This window comes from Emys orbicularis, chromosome 13 (assembly GCF_028017835.1).
Source record: "Emys orbicularis isolate rEmyOrb1 chromosome 13, rEmyOrb1.hap1, whole genome shotgun sequence".
Taxonomy (NCBI): Eukaryota; Metazoa; Chordata; order Testudines; family Emydidae; genus Emys; species Emys orbicularis.
This window is the reverse complement of record NC_088695.1, coordinates 33,998,768-34,016,227: the sequence shown is the minus strand read 5'-3', so window position 1 is coordinate 34,016,227 and position 17,460 is coordinate 33,998,768.

Here is a 17,460-nt window from a genome sequence, read left to right as displayed (position 1 = left end):
CTGTGCATTGAACAATTTTATTCAGATACATCCCTTTGCTGAGTGCCTATTTCCTCTTAATTTCTCTCTTTGTGATCATGTACTATAGAAATTCTAGTTTCATTCCTCTCAAATAGTTTTATTTTTACTTAGATCCAAGCTCTGCAGACTCTTATCTTGTAAAAATTCCTTCTGTGTATGAGTGATATATTTTTAAATAAGATACAGTGTGCTGCAGCATGTCTACGTATCTGAGAAACCAATCAAACCCATGGACTTTTGTGGCAATAGAGGTGTTCTCATTGGAACATTTTGTGATGCTGTGCCCCTCCATCCCTTGGTTCCTAAGTATATAACATTGTTGATACCCTATTTTATAGCTTAAAATTTTATCTAGGCTCAGTTTTTAAAAAAGAGAGATCTTAAGTATTATGGGCTGACGTGAAGTATATTAGAAAAATTTGGACAGGATTTTCTTTATTTTAAGCTTATCAGAAGGCTAAGTAAAGGCCAAGATGATTAAGGGCCTGAACCGGAGAAGTGTGGAACAACTGAATCCCTATTTATATCAACAGGTATTATGAGTGCTCAGTACCTCTCAGGATCAGGCTGCAGATTAGGTTGGCTGCCAGAACGTTCTCCAGGACAAGGAGTCATAGAGACACAGCTCTCAGCCTACAAACATTGAGTTCACTGGCACTACTCATGCTTAAAGTTACTCAGGTGTACAAGTATTTACAAGATCAGGGCTTACATTAGTTAGATGTACATGTTTGTAATGGCATCTTGTGATGGGCACGTTTTCCCATTTACCTCTTTAAAGCATGGTTAGAGGGGAAAGTGGACTGTAAAAATTGTCCCTTGTTACTGCACATACAGTGTCTGCTTCATGTGCATCATCTAAGTAATATCTGAATAGCTGATTGACAAACATGTTTTATTACTCAATAGAACATAGGAAGAACATGCAATAATTTATTCTGCATCATCAAAAAAACCTGGCAGCTAAGTTTTGGATGCAGAATTATTATAATTGGTGATAATGTATGCAGCAGATACAATGCACCTAGATTTCATTTACCTAGTTGAACTTGCAGTGTTGGCAGTTAGGTTTTGACTAGTAAGCAAATTGATCTGAAGCAACTGAGAATAAATGTGAACACCAACGTGCAAACTCTTTAGAAACACCTTATTAGAAACTTTCTTGGTTCGATTTTTAGCAAAGTACCATCCTTTGTTAGACTGCAAACCTTTTGGTGAGCAAAGTTGATATGTTGGCTTCTTGTATTTAACAGATGATTAAGAAAGATTTAAATTATGTTTCAGTTTCTCATACTATGTCATAACTACTTAGGTGTGTATGGAGGATAAATTTGGTATTGAATTAGGGGAACCCTGTGCCTTTCTGTATCTCCATGCCCCTCTCAAAATGGTGTGTCACGTGAAAGCCTCATGTGGTACAACCAAGCCTGTGCATAGTAAAATGGCACTGTACACAAATTTAGGTGTATTGGCTTTGGGTTCACTCCAGGTTTCTGCTGTGAGGTCAGAAAGGTGTTAATGAGAGAACTATTGAAACCCCAAATACTTAGCTGGGAAGTGGATAGATGAGGGAAACTAAAGGAAACCTTATTGGTCAGCAGGAGTTTCACTGAATAAAGTGTAAAAGGGAGTGAGATGGAGAAGAAGATGAAAGGGGAGACGAGCTAATATAACTATTCTACTTTGTCAGTCAAACTAAAGGGGAAATTCAGGGCATGGAACCAAATTGAATAAATGCATATGATGTAGCTGGCTGCACATTAGTGCCTCCCATCCACTTCTTTTATTCAGTAATTTCAAATATAATATTTTTATATACCATTCATGATGGGGAAAAAAGTAACAACATTAGGAAATCCTTCAGTGATTAGGTATTTTCCTACTGCATTCTTTTTTATATTTTCTTCAAAGTACCAAAAGGCATAAAGAACTTTAATTAAGAGATAAAATATCAATCTTCATACTATTGGAGTCTGTTCTCCACACACTAGTGAGAGAAGTTTTTAATTGCTACAAGATCACAAGGAGCAATTCTGTTTGGTAATAGGTGGGTGAACAAATTTGTGCTTATGGTGATGAGTGCCTTGCAAATGCATTAAAAATAATACAATTTTGTTTTAGAAGGTAATGCTTCTGATGAGATTGCTTTTAGAAATGGTGCTTTATTAATGGATGTCTGTGTGCAGTGTTGTTCATCTGGGATAACAGAAGTATGTAGAGTGCTTTAGTAAAATCTGTAGGGAAAGATTTTCACCTCTAAATTTTCACAATTTCAGCAAGTATTTTGGACCTGATTTTCAAAGGTGCTGAGTACCCGACCTCCCACTGCTGACAATTAGAGTTGGGGGTTCTCAGCACCTCTGAACATCTAGAGCCTTTGTCTTTTTCTATTCTATCTGGTTTGACTCAAAACCAGATGATGTAAGACACAAGGAAGGCTCAGAATTACTTATTAGGTTATTAAAGTGAACTAAGTTTGCTTTTTTGAGCCAAGTTTGATAAGAAATGTACAAAATTCTTCAAGCCACATTATGAATATCAAACATTTTAAAACTGAATACCCTATAAATGTATGCAGTATTGTTGTAGCCCTGTTGGTCCCAGGATATTAGAGATACAAGGTAGGTGAAGTAATATCTTTTCTTGGACCAGCTTCTGTTGGTGAAAGAGACAAGCTTTCGAGATACACAGAGCCTGACTTGAAGAAGAGCTCTGTGTAGTTTGGAAGCTTGTCTCTCACTTTATCATGTTTTAATTCCAATTTTTAAGAAAAGTAGAAAAAAAACCCTCAATTATTCAGGCAACCGTATGATATATAGCTATATCTAAACTTGCAGACTTATTCCTGTGGAATGTCAGGACATGAAAAATACATTCAGCTGCACAGGATTAAGCACATTAGTCAGCTGGTTTTGATACAATGATCAGCAGTAAATAGGTTAATAATGTTGACATCTAATTATGCTCCCATCTCTGTCAGCATTTCTAAAGCTCCTATCACCATATCTAAGCACCTGCAGTAAGAGCCAATTGAGATGAATGGGATAAAGTCACATCTCTCTTGGCGCTTGAATCACTGCCCACTGAATTCAATTGTGATCTTTCCATTTTTTTCAGTGTGAATTTGATCGGGGCCAGGCTTTTTGTGAATTTGTTGTAGTCTGGTTTGCATGCTCCAAAATCACTGGTGCATGGTTTATATTGGGAAAATTATCTCCAGAAGCAGAGCTATAGATTGAACTTGGTTAGCTGCAAAGAAAAAAAGCCTAAAGGTGTATGCAAATTTCTCTTCATTTTGCAGTTCTCAAAAGTTTAGATTCTTATGAAAACAGCAAAATCTACGGAAAGATGTTTTGCAGTCTGGATGTCTGTATTCCTTGTTCATCACTAATTGATGTGTTTTAATTTATATTTTTAAATTTTGAGTATAATCTATACTAATAGGTTGGGATGAGAAGGGAAACTATTATAGTGGTTTATTTTACAAAAACAGGGCCAAATGCTCAGCTGGTATAAATTGGCAAACCTCCAATTGACTTCAGTGGAGCTACACCAGTTTCCATCAGCTGAAGACCTGGACCGAAAGTTGTAGTGATCCATGGCTACCACACTGTTTGAATGCTGCTAACTATTCTCACAGAAATTACCCTATGAGCTTGTCTTCACTAGAAAATTAGGTCATGTTTGAAGAATTGTGTTAACTAGCACAATGTTAAACACAACTTTGCAGTCAATATAGACAGGGACCATTTTGTTTAACATCATGCCAGCTGGACATGGGTATACCCAGCTCGAACCATAGCTTTAGCTCTGATCAGCTGGCACAATGCTAATCATGATTTTTTCTCAGTACAGTGAATGCAAAATCATGTTTAACATGACCTAATTTTCTAGCAAAGATGAGTCTTATAAGGCTGTGTCTACACTGATTCTTCTGGAGTTCTTGCAGCTGTACCAGTGCTAGCAACGGTGGGAGGAGTAGCGGAGACCCGCTTCCAGTGTATTTTTCACCATGTCTTCTAGTAGGTGACATGGTGGTAAAATGTCAGCCCTAGTAGAATTTCAGAGAAAACACAGTGTAAGGAACATTTAAGGGCTAGTCCACACTAGAAATGCTAAAGCAGCTGGGCTGCAGTGTTGCAGCGGTAGCACTTCAGCATAGACACTACCTACACCAATGGGAAAAGCCCTTCCATTGGTGCATGTAATCCACCTCCCCAACAAGCAGTAGCTAAGTCAGTGGAAGAATTCTTCTGTTAACCTAGCGCTGTGTACACCGGTGGCTAGGCTTGCTTAACTACATTGCTCAGGGTGTGAAAAATCTACACCCCTGAGTGGCATAGCTGGGTCGACCTCTTTTTAGTGTAGACCAGGTCTAAGAGATCTCTGTTTTACAAGACACTCCACAATGACACGTGACCTGTTTGGTTCAGGGGCTGAGACTCCTGTTTGTTACAATTTCCATTAGCACACTCAACTAATGTCATTTTAGAAACTATCTAGCAATACAGTAAAGCGCTAATGAGCAAGTAGTTGAAGAAATATGCTCAGAGCTATAGGAGTGTAATGGAAAGGATATTTGGAAGCAGAGAGAGTGCGTCAGAAAGAGCATGCGAGGGGAGAGGTGGTCAGGGTTCAATAAATGGGATGTTTAGGGAATTAGCTGTTGGCATTAATTCAATTTCTGTTTGTTCTGCTAAATTATTATTTCAGTGTTGACAAGCCCTCCTTCAAGCCATCTTTTCTGTTTTGTTTACATTTTGATGTCATGCAGAAGTCTTATTAAAATTGTTTTAAGCCTTTTTTACATTAAAAATGGTGTCTTTGGTTACAATTGATGTCACATTAACTGAAAGAGGAGCCATGTGATGACGGTTATAATGAAGACACTGATTGTATGTGAGTGTTCTGACTGAAAACAGACTCCTTAGTATATTTCTTTTGTGGATACAGCCACACAAATAAAAGTGAATCGTGGCCTATATTTTTGCTAATATACTTATTAAGTTGTTAGAATTGTTGTTGTCATTGTTTTAAGCTGTGCAGTCATGCCAGAGGCTTTGTGAAGTTAAGTCAAAATATGTGGGCTGATTGATCTCTGAAAGTCTTTGCATCACCTATATTGGCTTGCTTTAGAAAATAAATGTGTCCTGGAACACCAGCAATCCATTTCAGTCAGGAAGGATTTCACTTCATGCTAGTCATCATAGCATAGAGAGTAGAATATTGAGATGTCTGTGGAAATACAGATCTGACTTCCACTCCCTGATCAGTTTTCTCATCCCACTCCATTTGCAAGCCCATTTGATGAAGACTAGACCCAATCAGTGAAAGGAAGATTTGGTTCCATCCAGTTTTATAGCGTGGGATTTATTTACCACCCTTAAAAATAATTCTCAAGTTCTGATATTCCTTTCACAACTCTTTTCACATGTACCTGTGATATGCCCTTATAAAATCAATGTAATTGTAGCCTTGTTGATCCCAGGATATTAGAGAGACAAGGTGAGTGAGGTAATATCTTTTCTTGGACCGACTTCTGTTGGTGAGAGAGACAAGCTTGAAAGCTTGTCTCTGTCACCAACTGAAGTTGATCCAACAAAAGATATTACCTCACCCACCTTGTCTCTTGTAAAAATCAGTCAGTTTTAATGGGCTCCAGCTTTGTGGTGCTTTGGCACCTATTTAAGAGTCAGATTAGATGCAAGTGAGGAGAGATTTTTGTTCAATCTGATAGCTAGTTGGCTAAAATGTACCATTTGGACCAAACACAGTTTTCTTCAGGAACTGAACGGTGATGGTTCTAGTAAACTAGAACAGTAGCAACTTGGATAACAATTCTGTTGGCTGTCAGATGCCAAAACTGTGGATTATGAATGAGGGAGTATGGACAAAAATCTGAAGACTGCAGTGGGGTAGGAAGCACCTGCATGCAGAAGGGCCAGCACAGAGGAAGCTGCTTTGCTGCATTTTCCTCTGAGGATGCTGCATATCCCACATCCACAAAATTCAGTGTGTCCTACTAGTCTGAGGATTGGATCCTTTCAATATTCTGATTTCTGAGGAGGTAAGAACATAAGAACAGCCATACTAGGTCATACTAAAGGTCCATCTAGCCTAGTATCATGTCTTCTGATGGGCCAATGCCAAATACTTCAGAAAGAATGAACAGTTGAGCCATTCCCTGCCATCCAGTCCCAGCTTCTGGTGTTTGGAGGCTTAGGGAAACCCAGGGCGTGTGTGTGTGTGTGTGTTGTATTCATGACTATCTTGGCTAATAGCCATTAATGAACCCCTCTTCTGTCAACATACCTTATATTTATTTAAAATCTGCTGCCTATTAATTTAATTGGGTGATCTGTAGTTCTTGTGTTATGTGAATTACACTTCCCTATTCATTTTCTTTACATCATTCATGATTTTATAAGAACATAAATGCCAAACTGGGTCCAACCAAAGGTCCATCTAGCCCAGTATCCTGTCTTTTGACAATGGCCAATGCCAGGTGCTTCAGAGGGAATGAATAGAACAGGTAATCATCGAATGATCCATCGTCTGTCACCCATTCCCAGACATCTATCAGATCATCTCATGTTGATCTGTGTGTCTGATAATTCTGTTCTTTACTATAATTTCAGCCAATTTGCCTGGTAGTGAAATTAGGCTTACCAGAATCACCTCAGGAGCCCTTTTTAAAAAATCAGCATTACATTAGTTACTCTCCAGTCAACTGGTACAGATGCTGATTTAAGCAATGGGTTACATACCACAGTTAATAGTTCTGCAATTTCATATTTAAGTTCCTTCCTTGAATCTCTGTATTCAAAACAGTTACCTTTTATTTGTTGTAAAGAATTGGGATCAACAAAATAGACTCTTAGATTTGTTTTCTTTCCAAAAAGCCATTTGTGTCTCAGGACATTTTGGAGTTCGCACTTCACATTTAGGTCATGAAGGAAAAAATATAGAAAGGAGGTTTGTGCCTCAAATGAAAAATTACTCATTCTGTCATATTAAAGGAAAATAGCCATTTGTTAAGGTCACCTATTGAAATTAGCTCCAATTAAGCAAGCATAGCAAATGTAATGGTCTCTGCTTATTGTCATGCCCATTCATCTTATTGTAATGGCTGATATACATGGGTTTGTTTCTAATATTAATCTTTTTAAAGAAAAAAATATATAGATAATAACCTGTCTGAAAGAGCCTCATAGTTATACATCATTATTTATTTCATGATTGCAGGAGAAAGAATGGGATATACAGCTCTGTTAACTTCTCCAGTGCTAAATGATTGTACCAGGGAAAGCTGAAATGTGTTTTCTCCCCCCACTGCAGGCAGGACATTCTCACAGGCAAGTCATTCAAATGTACGTTCAATGGAAATGTGCTTCACTGGGACTTAAGTGTATTCTGGTAGCAGTGAATGAAGTTTCTAATCTACTGATTTTCCTCCTTTTTAATATAAGCAGCCATTTTAAAAGCAGATTTAATTGCCGGTCCTGGGCCTTGTAGGACTGTCTGCACTGTCACACAGGGACCTAGCTTTTGTTCTTTGGGCCCACATATGGCTACCTCAGCCAACAGGGGCTGATCATCTTTGGAGTGATGGGAATTATTTATTTGTGTCACAGTAGCATCTACAGGCCCCAATGGAGATCGCTTCGGAAGAAGGATGGTTAATGGATAGGGCTGTGGGAGATATAGGTTCCATTTCTGGGTCAGCCACAGACGTATTTGTGATCTGCTGTGGTCTGCTGTGACCATTTGTTTGACTGGAGCTAGTTGCAGGGATTGTTTGAAACAGAGGTTGTTAGTTTGAAAAGTGTGAATTGGGAGTGCTTTGTTCCAGGTAGGCCTTGAGTGGTTGATTGGAGGGAAGGCTTTGATCTGGGCCAACTGCTTCGGAGCCAGCAGCCTTATAAAAAAAAGCAGTCAGTTGCAAACAGAGTGAGCAGCGAACAGAGGACAGGCAAACACAGGGAGTTTGCCTGGGAGTTCGCCTGAGGGGAGTTCCCCCAGATTGTTTTTGCTTTTCAGGCTTCTGTGAGCAGTAAATACAACATCTGAAGAGGCTCTTAGAAGGAAGACATTATGGACAGTGAGCGATCAGCTATTGTGACCTGCATGGGGTGTGCCATGTATATCTTTCTCCCAGAGGATAGAAGCAACTTTGTCTGTACGGAGTGCAAGCTGGTCTCCATATTGGAAGAGAAGGTTAAAGGACTAGAGACCCAAGTATCAACTCTGCGTTGCATCAGAGAAAATGAAGACTTTCTGTATAGAAGTCAGAGTTTGGTACTGCAGGCACAGCATGCTGAAGAATCAGAGAGGGTAGTGCAGAACGGGGAAGCAAATTGGCAGCATGTGTCCTCCAGAAGAAGAAAGAGGAGAACCCATGTACCCCAATGCAGATAGAGGTAAGAAACTGTTTTCAGGCTCTCTGCACAGGTATTATGATGGAGACTGGTTTGGAAGAGTTATCTGAGGGAATGGATCAGAAGGAGATCCCCAATGACTGGAAGGTCTGGGATGCATTGTCCTAGGGATGGGGGTTCCACGACCACCACTCCCAAGAGGAGGAGATGGGTGGTGATGGTTGGGGACTCCCTCCTAAGGGGGATGGAATCATCCATCTGCCGTCCAGACCGGGAGACTCGAGAAGTGTGCTGCTTGTCTGGAGCTAGAATTCAGGATGTGACGGAGTGTCTGCCAAGACTGATCAAGCCCTTGGACCGCTACCCCTTCCTACTTCTCCACGTGGGCACCAATGATACTGTCAAGAATGACCTTGAGTGGGTCGCTGCAGACTACATGGCTCTGGGAAGAAGGATAAAGGAGTTTGAGGCACAAGTTGTGTTCTTGTCCATCCTCCCTGTTGAAGGAAAAGGCCCAGGTAGGGACCATCGAATTGTGGAGGTAAATGCGTGGTTATGCAGGTGGTGTTGGAGAGATGGCTTTGGATTCTTTGACCAGAGATGTTTTGCCGGGGAATGGTGACCTAAGCCCAGAGGTATGTGGGGAAGTGGGATACCGGGAGGAAACACAAGGAGGAGGGTGCAACAGGGGAGGCCTCCTGATTCATACTGAGAAAGTAGGGCAATCAGCTATTTATCTTAGGTGCCCGTACATGAACGCAAGAAGCCTGGGAAACAAGGAAGTCCTGGCACAGTCAAGGAACTATGATGTGATTGGAATAACAGAGACTTGGTGGGGTAACTCACATGACTGGAGCACTGTCATGGATGGGTATAAACTGTTCAGGAAGGACAGGCGGGGGAGAAAAGGTGGAGGAGTTGCACTGTATGTAAGAGAGCAGTTTGATTGCTCAGAGCTCCAGTGTGAAACTGGATAAAAAGCCTGTTGAGAGTCTTTGGGCCAAGTTTTGAGGAGAGAGCAACAAGGATGATGTCGTGTTGAGTGTCTGCTACAGACAACCAGACCAGGAGGATGAAGTAGATGAGGCTTTCTTTGGACAACTAGCAGAAGTTTCCAGATCACAGGCTATGGTTCTCATGGGGGACTTCAATCACCCTGACATCTTCTGGGAGAGCAATAGTGGGGAGGGATAGCTCAGTGGTTTGAGCATTGGCCTGCTAAACCCAGGGTTGTGAGTTCAATCCTTGAGGGGGCCACTTAGGGATCTGGGGCAAAAATCAGTACTTGGTCCTGCTAGTGAAGGCAGGGGGCTGGACTTGATGACCTTTCAAGGTCCCTTCCAGTTCTAGGAGGTAGGTAGGATACAGCAGTACACAGACAATCTAGGAAGTTTTTGGAGAGTGTTGGGGACAACTTCCTGGTGCAAGTGCTGGAGGAAACAACTAGGGGCCGTGCTTCTCTTGACCTGCTGCTCACAAACAGGGAAGAATTGGTAGGGGAAGTAGAAGTAGGTGGCAACCTGGGCAGCAGTGACCATGAGATGGTCGAGTTCAGGATCCTGACAAAAGGAAGAAAGGAGAGCAGCAGAATACGGACCCTGGACTTCAGAAAAGCAGATTTTGACTCCCCCAGGGAACTGATTGGCAGGATCCCCTGGGAGGCTAATCTGAGGGGAAAGGAGTCCAGGAGAGCTGACTGTATTTTAAAGAAGTCTTATTGAGGGCTCAGGAAGAAACCCTCCCGATGTGCAGAAAGAATAGCAAATATGGCAGGCGACCAGCTTGGCTTAACAGAGAAATCTTCGATGAGCTTAAACACAAAAAGGAAGCTTAAAGAAGTGGAAACTTGGACAGATGATTAGGGAGGAGTATAAAAATATTGCTCGAGCATGCAGAGGTGTAATCAGGAAGGCCAAAGCACAATTGGAATTGCAGCTAGCAAGGGATGTGTAGGATAACAAGAAAGGTTTCTACAGGTATGTTAGCAACAAGAAGAAGGTCAGAGGAAGTGTGGGACCCTTATAAATGGGGGAGACAACGTCGTGATGGATGATGTGGAAAATGCAGAAGTACTCAGTGCTTTTTTTGCCTCGGTCTTCACAGACCATGTCAGCTTCCAGACTGCTGCACTGGGTAGCACAGTATGGGGAGGAGGTGAGCAGTCCTCAGTGGTGAAAGAACAGGTTAAGGACTATTTAGAAAAGCTGGACATGCACAAGTCCATGGGGCCGGATCTAATGCATCCGAGGGTGCCAAGGGAGTTGGCTGTTGTGATTGCAGAGCCATTGGCCATTATCTTTGAAAACTCGCATCGATCAGGGGAGGTCCCGGACAATTGGAAAAAGGCAAATGTAGAGCCCATCTTTAAAAAAGGGAAGAAGGAGAATCCGGGGAATTACAGACCGGTCAGCCTTACCTCAGCCCCTGGAAAAATCATGGAGCAGGTCCTCAAGGAATCCATTTTGAAGCACTTGGAGGAGAGGAAGGTGGTCAGGAACAGTCAACATGGATTCACCAAGAGCAAGTCATGCCTGACCAACCTGATTGCTTTCTATGATGAGATAACTGGCTCTGTGGATATGGGGAAAGTGATGAACGTGATATATCTTGACTTTAGCAAAGCTTTTGATACGGTCTCCCACAGTATTCTTGCCAGCAAGTTAAAAAAGTATGGATTGGATGAGTGGACTATAAGGTGGATAGAAAGCTGGCTAGATCATTGGGCTCAACGGGTAGTGATCAACGGTTCAATGTTTAGTTGGCAGCCGGTATCAAGCGGAGTGCCCCAGGGGTTGGTCCTGGGGCCGGTTTTGTTCAACATCTTCATTAATTATCTGGATGGGATGGATTGCACCCTCAGCAAGTTTGCAGATGACATTAAGCTGCGGGGAGAGGTAGATGTGCTGGAAGGTAGGGATAGGGTCCAGAGTGACCTAGGCAAATGGGAGGATTGGGCCAAAAGAAATCTGATGAGGTTCAACAAGGACAAGTGCAGAGTCCTGCACTTAGGACGGAAGAATCCCATGCACTGCTACAGGCTGGGGACCGACTGGCTAAGTGGCAGTTCTGCAGAAAAGGACCTGGGAATTACAGTAGACGAGAAGCTGGATATGCGTCAACAGTGCACCCTTGTTGCCAAGAAGGCTAACAGCATATTGGAAGGCATTAGTAGGAGCATTGCTAGCAGATCGAGGGAAGTGATTATTCCCCTCTATTTGGCACTGATGAGGCCACATCTGGAGTATTGAATCCAGTTTTGGGCCCCCACTACAGAAAGGTTGTGGACAAATTGGAGAGAGTCCAGTGGAGGCAACAAAAATGATTGGGCTGGGGAACATGACTTACGAGGAGAGGCTGAAGGAACTAAGCTTATCTAGTCCGCAGAAGAGAAGAGTGAGGGGGGATTTGATAGCAGCCTTCAGCTACCTGAAGGGGGGTTCCAAAGAGGATGGAGCTCGGCTGTTCTCAGTGGTGGCAGATGACAGAACAAGAAGCAATGGTCTCAAGTTGCAGTGTGGGAGGTCTAGGTTGGATATTAGGAAAAACTATTTTACTAGGAGGGTGGTGAAGCACTGGAATGGGTTACCTAGGGAGGTGGTGGAATCTCCATCCTTAGAGGTTTTTAAGGCCTGGCTTGACAAAGCCCTGGCTGGGATGATTTAGTTGGGGTTGGTCCTGATTTGAGCAGGGGGTTGGATTAGATGACCTTCTGAGGTCTCTTCCAACCCTAATCTTCTATGATTCTATGATCTGAGCCAAGTTGCTTAATGTACTTTGAGCTTCATTTTTACAGCTGGGGATAGTTCCCTACTCACAGAGGTCCTATGAGTATACAATTCATTAATGATTGTGAAGTGCTCATGCTATAGTGATGATGGCCACGTATGTACATAAACAAATGGCATTACAGTAGCACCGAGAGACCCCAACTGAGATCAGGGCCCATTGTGGTAGGTACTTTGTGGTTCTGTTGTCTATTTAGACTGTCCAAGAGTGGGAGGGGAAACAGTAGGTGAATCCACATTAGGAAAAAAAGATGGTAAAAACGCACCTCTTTTCCAAGTGAAGACAAGGCCAGAGCAGTGACGTGACTTTCTCAAGGCCACATAGTAAATCAGTGACAGAGCTGGGAAGAGTCTGCTTGTCAGCTATGTCTGGCCCAAAGCATTTTAAACAATGTATCTAAAAATCCCTTACTCAATTGCTCAACTCTCACTGTCATGTGATGCTGTCACTTCGCTAAGTCTCCAGTCACCAAAGAGTCAGGGCAAACTGACCCAAAAAACACCCAGGGGAAGAAATATTAGGCTTTCTTCATATGTCAAGGGCACATGCCCAATTTTCAGTTTCCATCACAGGTCCCCTTTGGCTCCTCTAGTCAATTACAAAGAAATGAAGGGCTCCAAAGGGAATTTATGGGTGCCTTCCTGACTGGAAGTTTGATGGCTGCAATGTGGCAGTGCTATGACTACACAGCATAGAAGGAATCCTATGTACGCAACGTGCTTCATCAGCGATGGACTGAATGCATTTGTCTTAATTGTGGAGGTTTGAGACCCCACTTAAGAATTGGGTTGAAGTCTCTGAAGCTGTGGGATGCAGCTCTGTTATTTCTTTAAAACACACGTACATGCCCCACTCAACTGGGAATGACTGATAGAGAGAAAGGCAGCAAGAGGATAGCAGTGGACTCTTAAATATTTTCCCCTGTGATAAAATTTCCACATTGTCTGATCCTAAATTTATAGACTGCCACTCTTCACAGTATGCATTTTATAACAGTAGCAGCAAAAAGAAATGATAGAAACACGTACTGTATCACAATGTCAGTAGGCCCAATTTAATACAGGCTGGGGACTACACTTCAGTCTGCTCATGTTTAACTTTCAGGCATCTGTCCCTATGTGGGTGTCAATGCCTGAAACTTGAAGCATAACAAAATTGGACGCTATTCCCCCACAGTGAAACAGCAGCGAGTTGCAATTCCTCATCTGTAGTTGGAGCCAACAGCCTGTGTGTGGTGGGAAGCTGACACTTGTCATTACCTTGTTAGATCACGTAGGACTTAGGACATCAGTCAGTGTTAAATCCACCAATGGGAATGACAAATTAACCCAAAATTTAAAGTTTTAAAAGAAAATACTACAGGAGTGAAATCCTGGAAATAAAACTGAAACATACAAGCCTTACCATTGGATTACAAAGTCCTTACTGCTCTTCTGTGTATATTATTGCAGAGTGAACACACTGAAGTTTAACAGCAATAGCTCTAGTTAAACCCAGCAAAGCCTGTGAATGATGATAATCATTATACTTTATGAGGGCTTAATTCTGGAAGGTACTGAGCATTCGTTATATGGTGCTGAAAGCGCTCCCTATTCTCATTGACATCAGTGGCAGTTGAGGGCACTCAGTCCCACTCACAAGGCACTCAGCACTCTGCAGGATTAGTCCTTAACTCCTCCCTTAAGACTCCTTGCTTGTATCGCTGTGATTTGATTTTACATCTATGACCCTGAGGGGGCTGCAGGCTGAGTTTCATTTCATACAAAGAAAAATCAGATTTAAAAGATTACAAGGCAATAAAATGCTTTTAAGAGTCTGCAGCGAACAAATAAGCCCCCATCATAGGTGTTGGGAGGACATGATAGCTTGAACTGGTGCAATATAGAAGCCTGATGTTCCAAATGTGCTACCCAGATAACTCACCCAAGTGGCGAGGAATTCTCAGACGCTTCATATAATGCCACTCATTAGTGAAGCTGCCTGTCAAACTTTGCTGGAGAGAGGGCAATTACTATAGCTAGCGCTGCAGTGTGCAAAGAGTGGTTTTTCCCAGCAGTCTAGCCAGACAAGCACCTTTCACACACACTCCTATTCCGATGCCTCACATCCCTCCTAGCCAGCAGGCTCCTGCTCTTAAATTTTTTTATTTTATTTTTTTTGTTATAGCATGTCAGTGATAGGCAGCAGAACTGCTCTGGATCGATCCATTGAGCAACTCGGGGGATTTAGGCCAGGAGGCTTCACATGTCTGCAAAAGCTTCCTGATATATTCTTAAAAACATAAGAAAAGCCATATTGGGTCAGACCAATGGGCCGTCTAGCCCAGAATCTGGTCTCCAAGCAGCAGGGAGTGTATAGAACAAGGGAACTCTGGAGAAATCCACGCCTGTCTTTCCTCCTGGCTTCTAGCAGTCAGAGATTTTTAGGGTCAGCCTGAGCATGAGGTTGCATCCCATTCTCGCCTAAAAGGATAGTGGTGGAAGGGATAGTGCCCAAACTGTTGCCTCTTCCTTGATATAATCTAGACTGATACATCGTCTTGATCCTAAACAGAAGTTTCATTTTAATCAGCTGTTATGTTGTTCTGAGACATTTAACCACAGGATCGTACACACCATCTTTTCACAGGATGCATAAAAAAAGAAGTGTGCTTCCCCTTGCTGACTCTGAGGCAGCATTTTACCACAGCCCCCTGCGTTGTGTACACTCCTGGTGCCATCATGAATAGTGCACAGGCACCAAACAGGGAGATAGCCTGGCTTCTGCTGCACAGAAGGTGTGGTTCAGGAAGGTGCAGGAAACTGCCAAGCTAGAATACCTTACAACAGGAGTTCTCAAACTTCATTGTACTGTGACCCCCTTCTGACAACAAAAATTACTACATGTCCCCAGGAAGGGGGACTGAAGCCTAAGCCCGCCCACGCCCCACCGCCCCGGGCGGGGGGGAAGGGGGGGGGGCAAAGCTGAATCCCAAGGGCTTCAGCCCCAGGCAGGGGGCCTATAACCTGAAGCCCTCGGGCTTCGGCCCTGGGCAGTGGGGCTTGGGCTTCAGCTTCGGCCTCAGCCCCAGGCCCCAGCAAGGCTAACGCCAGCCTTGGTGACACACAGTTTGAGAACTGCTGCCTTATGAGATCTGTGCCTAAAAGGTTAGTCTGTGCTGTGGGTATAGAACAGAATGGTGGGGGGGAGGGGAGCTAGCACACAGACTCCTGGGGCTTGCTGCCTGGAAATCCAATCAGATGGTTTTGTAGGGAACACCAGTTTTTCTTGAACTACCCTGTTGCAAGGATCTCATCTGTTAGCCACTGCCCCCTGGAAAAAACCTTTACAAATCGGCAAGTCCATCTACTGAGTGGTTTTAGTTTTCCTCTTTTTAATTCCCCACTTATGGAACAGTGCAAAAGGGAAGTTTGAATAATGCACACATGGACGCAAAGAAAATCCCATTTTACCTGAGTCTCTCTGAACTGATCCAGTCCCGCATCTGGCCAGTTTTGTGACAACCCAGGATGATGTGCTCGGGGGAGGCTCAAGTGAACCCAAAACCAGCCCAGTGATTTTTGTGGAACACCATTTTTCTTTAAAAGCTTATTTTGACAGTACTTCTGTGCTGCCTGAGCCAAAGCCTGGTTAGCTGGGGCTTCATCTCCCTATGTCAGTGGTTCTCTCAGTGTTTAGGTTTTATTAGCAGGTGATCTTTAAACTTCTAGCTTGCTTCATCCCATTCTTTTCCAAGTCTCTACTACTTGACCTAAAGGACTATAGGCCTGGTCCAACACCCATTGAAGGTAATGGCATTACTCCACCTGACTTTGGATCAAGCCCTAAGGTCCCTAACTGGTAGCTGCAGCAAACTCATTAACCACTTATGTCGATCAGCCACTAGGACTGCTGAAAGACCATCAGCACCATCATTATCAGTCAGCAGGGTGAAGTCAATTCTGATGCTTGGGCTGATGAATGAATAGCTCTGGTAGTTTTGCAAAGCTGCTCTCGTGGGTCAAACCCAAACCTTGCATCTGTGCTCTAAAGAAGTCTGTTCTGATCCAAACTTTCAGGGTTTTCCCATCTCCAGTTCTGGCTTCACTTCAGGATCAAAGGCAAAGACAAACTTGGATTCACAAGGGCGCAAAGCCTTTGGTTCAGCACTACTAGCTGGGGCAAACAGCAAATATGATGAAAAAGTATCATGGCGGTTCTGTGAAAGGAAAATGGATGTAAGTTCGAAGATATTTGAGTGATTCCCACCCATTACATAAGCCCCTCTTGCAACATCCATAGTGCAGTGCCGGAATGAGGCCATCTCCAATTCCATTGCCAGACCACTCCCTTGAAGAGAGTAGAGCAGCTGTCTCTGAATCCGAGATTTCTGGATGCAGGTGGCTGCAAGCATTCTGGGCTCAATAGACCAGAACAGCTCAGGGCTCACTCCAGTCTGGCAGGTAAATGCATGTTAAACATGCTTATTTAAAATCCATATGGAATGTACAACGCCTAGCACAACTGGGGCCTCTAGGTGCTAGTGGCATACAAATAAATATAATAAAGCAGGAGATTATTTTCCCTATTAAAACAATAGGTCAGTTACTAAATTCTAATGCACTGTATTAAAATAAAGAGATGGCAGGTGGAAACAATTTGGCATAATGCAAAGATAGGTCCTGATTCTCCAAAGAGCTCTGTGTGTGTGTTTGGCCCATTGTACCTGCCTGAAGCTCCTTTTCTTCAGTAGGCCTCTGTGTGGGAACAAGGGTTTCTCTGCAGGGGGCTTGTTGCAGGACTGGGGCTGTACGCAGTAAAAAATGATTCTCTGTGTTACCTTTTAAACTCCTGGAATGGGCTGGGGTGGGTTTGTTTCTCCTCTTCGTCTTATTTTGAAATGAGTGGAGGATAACACTGTACCATGAAAGGTTAAACCCCGTTTCAAAAATTGACAAGGCTGGAGCATTTTGGGATTAGCTAGAATAGAGTCAAAATAGAAAGAAGCTGGAATAGCCAGATAAATTAGAACCAACTAAAAGTATGGCATGGTGGCCAGGAATGCAATATTCTCCTGCAAGCCTCTGACTGTTTTTAAAAACAAAGAGTAAGAGGGATTATTTCCTGGTGAATGATTGAAGCGCCTGATGAACACGTTTTCCTCTATTGGAATTAAAGGGTTAATATAGCTCTATCAGCATACTGTGCTTTCTACAAAGCGCTGTGCACAGGCATTTGCTGACATCTTCAAAACACCCTTCTGAGGTAGAGAAATATGACCCCATTTTACAGACTG